This window comes from Lactuca virosa, chromosome 9, assembly GCF_052849685.1.
Source record: "Lactuca virosa cultivar CGN04683 chromosome 9, Lactuca_virosa_CGN04683_v6, whole genome shotgun sequence".
Classification (NCBI taxonomy): domain Eukaryota; kingdom Viridiplantae; phylum Streptophyta; class Magnoliopsida; order Asterales; family Asteraceae; genus Lactuca; species Lactuca virosa.
In genome coordinates this window covers 192,275,115-192,281,703 of record NC_136434.1, presented here as the reverse complement: position 1 = coordinate 192,281,703, position 6,589 = coordinate 192,275,115, and the positions used below count along the sequence as shown (strand labels likewise).

The 6,589-nt window shown below is 37.5% G+C and overlaps 1 pseudogene; it reads left to right on the top strand.

The window, feature by feature from the left end:
- Positions 1-885: 885 nt before the first annotated feature.
- On the top strand, positions 886-2,407 carry LOC145135994 (arogenate dehydrogenase 2, chloroplastic pseudogene; annotated as a pseudogene).
- Positions 2,408-6,589: the final 4,182 nt, after the last annotated feature.

Genomic DNA, 6,589 nt, shown 5'->3' with positions numbered 1-6,589 from the left:
GTACACATTCTCCTGCTGATTTATGTTTCGAGAGATGATTTTGATACTTTGACTTCTATGATTTTGTCTTGAAAACAATGTTTGATTACTTCTGAATTTTATAATGGTTTTTGAGATGTTATATATATATATATATATATATATATATATATATATATATATATATATATATATATATATATATATATATATATATATATATATACGATAAATGGTATGTTTACACACAACTGGTTTATTTTTTTGGTTTCTTAAATTGTTATTAAATTTTGTTTTTAAATTCTTTAAAATATATCATTTATTAATTATATAAAAAATACAATCTTTTACGTGCATTTATATATTATTTTATATATCTCAAACTAGTTTTTGTCAAATATTATGGACTAACAACTAATCGGTTATTTCGCCAAATAAAGACTCTGATTTTGGTCACTTGCTGACCAACCCTTGCAAAATGTAATCTATTGCAAATATTTATGTCATGCTTCACAACTTAAATATAAAAGTGCTTAATTTTGATGCTTTTTAAAACATTGTCTTCTAGATTCGACTAGGTTCTAGAATGAAAATAACTGCGTTTTCTATTTTAAAATAATAAATAATAGACATAAATTTATTTATCGAATATATAAATCATGCGTTTTAAGTAAGAAATGTTTTCACAACATCATTTTAATAGCAAAACTATTTTAATAAAAATTAGCAAATTAAACATGTTGGATCCTACGTAGCCAAACAATATTTGAGGTTCACGTTTTTACTCAACAAAATATAGTGCAATCTGTTCAATTACCTTATTACCCTTGTAGGATATTCCCGCCAAATTGTTTCCCTTAAATATTACAAGCTTCCACTCCCACTTTGTTTCAAAATAAACCAGTACACCAACCGTTGCCGGCGAAGTCAAATCCCTCTTGCTCAACTACACGCCTACAGTAGTAGCTTTATCGGAAAATGCATTCCATTTTTCCGACGATAACTAGATTCTCCGACCACCACAATATCCATCTCCGCCGCTACAACCGCCACCGTCTTTCACATCCTCTTCCACCGCCGTTGCCACCTCATCACCAGAGCACAAAAATCCTACACCTCCCGCATAATTTCGGAATCTCCGCCATAGAAGCCGCTCAACCCTTGGACTACAAATCCAAAATCTTCGAACGTATCACCAAATACAAAACTCTGAAAATTGGCATTGTAGGGTTCGGCAACTTCGGGCAGTTCCTTGCGAAAACCCTAGTCCGTCAAGGCCACACCATCCTTGCACACTCCCGCTCAGATTACTCCGCCATTGCTGCTGAGCTTGGCGTTTCATTCTACTTTAACGCCGATGACCTCTGTGAAGAACACCCGGATGTAATCATTCTCTGCACATCAGTCCTCTCAACTGAAAAAGTACTCCGCTCATTACCATTACAAAGGTTGAAACGCAGCACATTATTTGTTGATGTTTTATCTGTTAAAGAGTTTGCTAAAGATTTGCTCATGCAAATATTACCATTAGATTTCGATATTCTATGTACACATCCGATGTTTGGGCCTGAAAGTGGTAAAGATAGCTGGAAAGGTCTTCCATTTATGTATGACAAAGTCAGAATTGGCCATGATGAATCTAGAGTTTTGCGTTGTGAGAAGTTTCTTGATGCATTTGTAAAAGAAGGGTGTTTAATGAAGGAAATGACATGTGTTGACCATGATCAACATGCAGCTGAGTCTCAATTCATAACTCATACAATAGGGAGGATCTTGGAAAAGCTAGATTTGGATAGTACTCCGATTAACACAAAAGGGTATGAAAGTTTGTTGGATTTAGTTCAGAATACATCGAGTGATAGTTTTGAGTTGTATTATGGATTGTTTATGTACAATAAGAATGCAATGCAACAGTTGGAAAGGTTGGATTTGGCTTTTGAATCGTTGAAGAAAGAGCTGTTTGGTCAATTACACGAGGTTTTGAGAAAACAATTGTTTCGGACAAGGGAACGACATTTGGGAGTTTTACAAGAACCACGAGCTTTATTGAAGCTACCTCCGAATGGGAATGGACATGCACTTCCACAACGATCAGGTTCTGCTATTAGTTGAGAACAACAAAAGATTTTCAAAATCATTGTTTATGTTAATTCTTGTTCTAGTGTTTGATTATATGTTAAATGTCTTAAATACCATTTGGTAGAGAAAAACAAAGGAATCTTGTGGGTTCAATTAATTGTAACATCCCATGATAATGATATGTTCGAAGATGGGTGGATCAAGGGAAGTCCACATATTGAGTTGCCTAAAGCAGAAAATATCTTCTGCTCATTGTGTATTACCCACAAACTTGTAAGTAATGTGTTGTAAGTTTCCTTTATGATGGTTATGTAAGAATTGTGAAACAAAAGGGACAGGTTGCTAGCTATCTAATTCTTGAACATTTGTGAAGCAAAAAAGGAGAGGGATATTGGTGTGTTGTTTGGTAGGAAATTTTTTAGAAATGTCCAAATCTTGAGTTGCAGCGAAGTTAATTAAGTATCTACCAAGTGCTTCTGTTGAAGAAATTCTCAAAGTGATTAGTGCATAGGGGTCACTGGAAAATTCCTATAAATGCAAGCACATTTTGAATATATTTAATAATTATCATGTTGTAGCTAGTGTGATATATAAGAAGTATATATAAGTGGAATAGCAGTTTTGGGCAATCACGCAAAAGTTGGTTGGAACACTTTTTGACAACGAGTAATGCATGGTTATAAGCAGCTCGGTTCTGTTGGAATATTAATCTAGAATTGTAATCTCTGTGGCATTTATTAGTTATTAGTTACTTAACAGATGTTAGTTTTTTATGGAAGTTAAAGTTAGTTATCAGTTTTTTTTGGAACCGAAAGTTAGTTATCATTTAACCATTAATAGTTATGACAGTTAATTAACAAATAGATCTATATATACCATGGTTTAGAAATGATTATATAGCGCCGTCTGCTCCTGTCTCCTCCGCCACCATCCCCACCACCACAAGCGCTACCACCACCACCTTTGACACCAGCCGACCCCATCTTTGCCATCTCCGTTGCACTTATACCACCGCCACCTCTGCCACCACCACCTATTCTGCCACCAACTGTCATAATCATATATGATTACTCAATTTGTGAACAAATATATATATGTATAATCATTTATGATTAGGCATATACGTATAAACATGTATAATCATATATGATCAGACCTCTTTGCCATATAATCATTTATGATTAGGCATACCTCGCTACTGTCAGTACGCTGGAGCGTTAGAGCGTCAAATGAGAAATATGTGGCTAAGGTTGAATCTCAAGATCTCTATATTTTTTAATCTCAAGTGAATCGTTCCTTATATATATATATATATATATATATATATATATATATATATATATATATATATATATATATATATATATATATATAGTAACATCTCGACGATGAGGTATTTCCAAAATTAACCCTTAAGTATGAAGGATTATGATTTTTAGCCATTGTGTATGAGAAATCTTGCAAAACGGCCCATAGTGGCATTTTTTGTAATTTCAGGCCAAAGTTTAGTACGTTGGGCGTACATGTGCGGGTCTAGTACGTTGGGCGTATGTAACATCCCGTTTCCCATCATTTCTTATTTTAGGGTCGTGGGCTGGAAGTCGATTGTCTAAAATCTTTGGGCCTTAAGGAGGTAAATATTAGACCTTGTGGAAGGAGGTAATGATGGTTGAGAGATCTAAACCTTGAATTGTGTTTTGGGCCGAAGGGTAAAAAGGGAAAAGTCTTAGGTCGGGTTCATGCATGAAATATGGATTTTTGTCTGAGAAGTTTTTAGCCCAAGATATTTAGATAATATTGTAGAGCTCTTCAACACTTTTCCGTGGATATAAAGAACGTTAAAAACGGAGTTGGAACGAAGAAGTAACGACCGTTTGAATTTATGATGATTTTTGTGTTAGCCGTCTACGTTGGGCATACTAGGGCTGTAACACCGTAAATTTTCAAACAAATTTTTCGTTTCAAACACAATAAAACACATGACGTTTTTCCTCAAAACCACAAGTAACAATTTATTAATACATTTTTATTTTTATGATTGTTTATCACAAATCCAGGATCCTCCAAACGTAACTCTTTCTCTCGTGTGTACAATCGAGCCGGCGCCTTCCCAATATCATGAAAAGTACCTGAAACACATATAACATAACACGGTAAGCACGAAGCTTAGTGAGTTCCCCAAAATACCACATACAACTCTTTAGCCACTCAAGGATATAACTCTGTATGACCCTCCGGTCAATGTGTCTCAGTGGGACCCTCCAGTCCCACAACTCTGATGGACCCTCCGGTCCTAACTCTGTAAACTCTGAATAACACATAGCATAAATCACACAGACATAATGCAGTAATATCACAGTGCTCAAACAAACACATAAGACCCTCTGGTCACACATAGATACCACTCTAGGTAAAGTATAGTGAGAAGACTCACCTCGCAAGCATGTGAGCAAATAACCTCGCGCTCGAATCTCGAACTAACCTCCGCCTACCACAAAGGATGAATATATCTAATTAATACTCTCTTCACGACTCAAATAACTGAAGGCTATTCTTTCTCTCTCTAACTCTTTGAAGTGGATAAAAGACCATTTTACCCCTCCATGGCCTCTATTACTCATGTTGACCAAAACCCCAAAGTCAACAGAAGTCAAACTCAAGTCAACAGTCCATGTTTGACCCGACTCGTCGAGTGCACTCTTGTGACTCGTCGAGTCCCCTCGTTTCCTCAGAAGTCTCAAGAAAGTCCAGCTCAACTCGTCGAGTTGACCCCCAACTCGCCGAGTTATCGCACAATCAACCCATCGGGACAAACCCTCACCGACTCGTCGAGTCAAGCCATGTACTCGGCGAGTCCCTTCGATCAGATTCCTCATTCAGGTGATTTAAGGCAAATCCATTACTCCAAACACTAGATCTACCATCCTAAGGGTCGATTATCACGTAAAGTTGCAAGCTTTACGTTTAAACCTAGCATATAAGACTCATAATGCCAATACATGCTCCCACAAGGGCTAGATGCACAAAAGCTAGACTCTAGCTCAATAAAGCTTGGATATTTGGTCTCTCAAGTCCTTCTACAGTCCAGATCTGAGGTTTCAACCTCATGATATGCTCAAATAACTCATTGCCAATAATGGATAGGAGAAAACCCTCAAAATCTCCCTAAACTAAGATCTCACGAAGGAAAGGTAAAGATAGGAGCTTTTTACCTTTGCACTGAAGCTCACCACTGAAGAACTCTGGATCTACAGCCCCTCCTTGATCAAACACACCAAGCTCTCCAAATCTCCTTCAAAGGATGCACAAAACCACTCAAATTAGCTCCTCACTCACTCTCTAGCTCTAATGGCGATTAGGGTTTGCTCTCAGGGGTGTAGGGTAACTGGTGAGGCGTAAATGGGGCATAAGTTCCCTTATATAGGCCCTAGCCTCGGGAAATTAGGGTTTCTCTGCCCAGAACCTACTCGGCGAGTCGGTTCTCTGACTCGTCGACTCCACTCATTAATTCCACGCGAGCAACTCGACTCGACTCGGCGAGTTGGACCCTCAACTCGTCGAGTCTCTCCATAAATCTCAAGATTAAAATACACAATAATGTACCTGAAAATCTGGATGTTACAAGGGCATCCCTAGTACGCTGGGCATACACAATCAGTGCCCAAACTCTATTTTTGTAGTTTGAGCCCTATTTAAGCTCTTTAACTTCCCCAAACGTACTCCATTCTCAGCCTCTACCTCTCCAACATCCTCTCTTGAAACCCTAACCCTAGTTTGAGCCTTGTGAGCAAAAAGAATGTGTTTTAAAGTGCTTTGTAGTGTTCTTGGTGCACCTTGGAGAAGAAGGAACTCATTGAAGAAACGTTGGTTACATTGGAGCTTGTAGATCTACACCTTGTTCAACTTGATCTTTCTTCTGGAGGTATAAAGTTTGAATCTTGATGATGAAATTGTTAGCTCTAGCTAGTTTTGGGTGTTATGAGCTTTTGGTCACTTTAATTGCATAAAGCTTAGATCTTTAAAGTTTGTGACCTTGTTATTGATAAAGTTAGAAACTTTATCCATCTAAACATCATATTGATTCAAATCTAAAGGTTGGAGACTTGGACTTAATGGATTAAGTTGAAAAAAATGCACTTTTGGTCCCTTTGAGACTTAAAGACTAGATCTTATTTGTTAGGACCATTCTAATGGAAAGGATGCAACTAGCTCGAGTACGTTGGGCGTAATTTTCGTATGCTGGGTGTACTAAGCAATCCCATGTATGCGGGGCGTAAGTTAAGTACGCAAGGCGTACTCAACCAGCCTTGGACTTTGACTTTTGTTGACTCCGTTCACCGTTGACTTTTTGACCAAGTTTGACTTTAGGTCAAACTTGAGGATTTTGATTGGTGATTAATATTTTATATGGTTCTGATGTTAGTGGATCCGCAGGAGCAAGCATTGTAGTACGGAGCGTATCATTGTGTTCTCGGGTTTCTTCATTTCAAGTAAGTTTTACCTCACTATACCCGTGGATCGAAGGCACAAT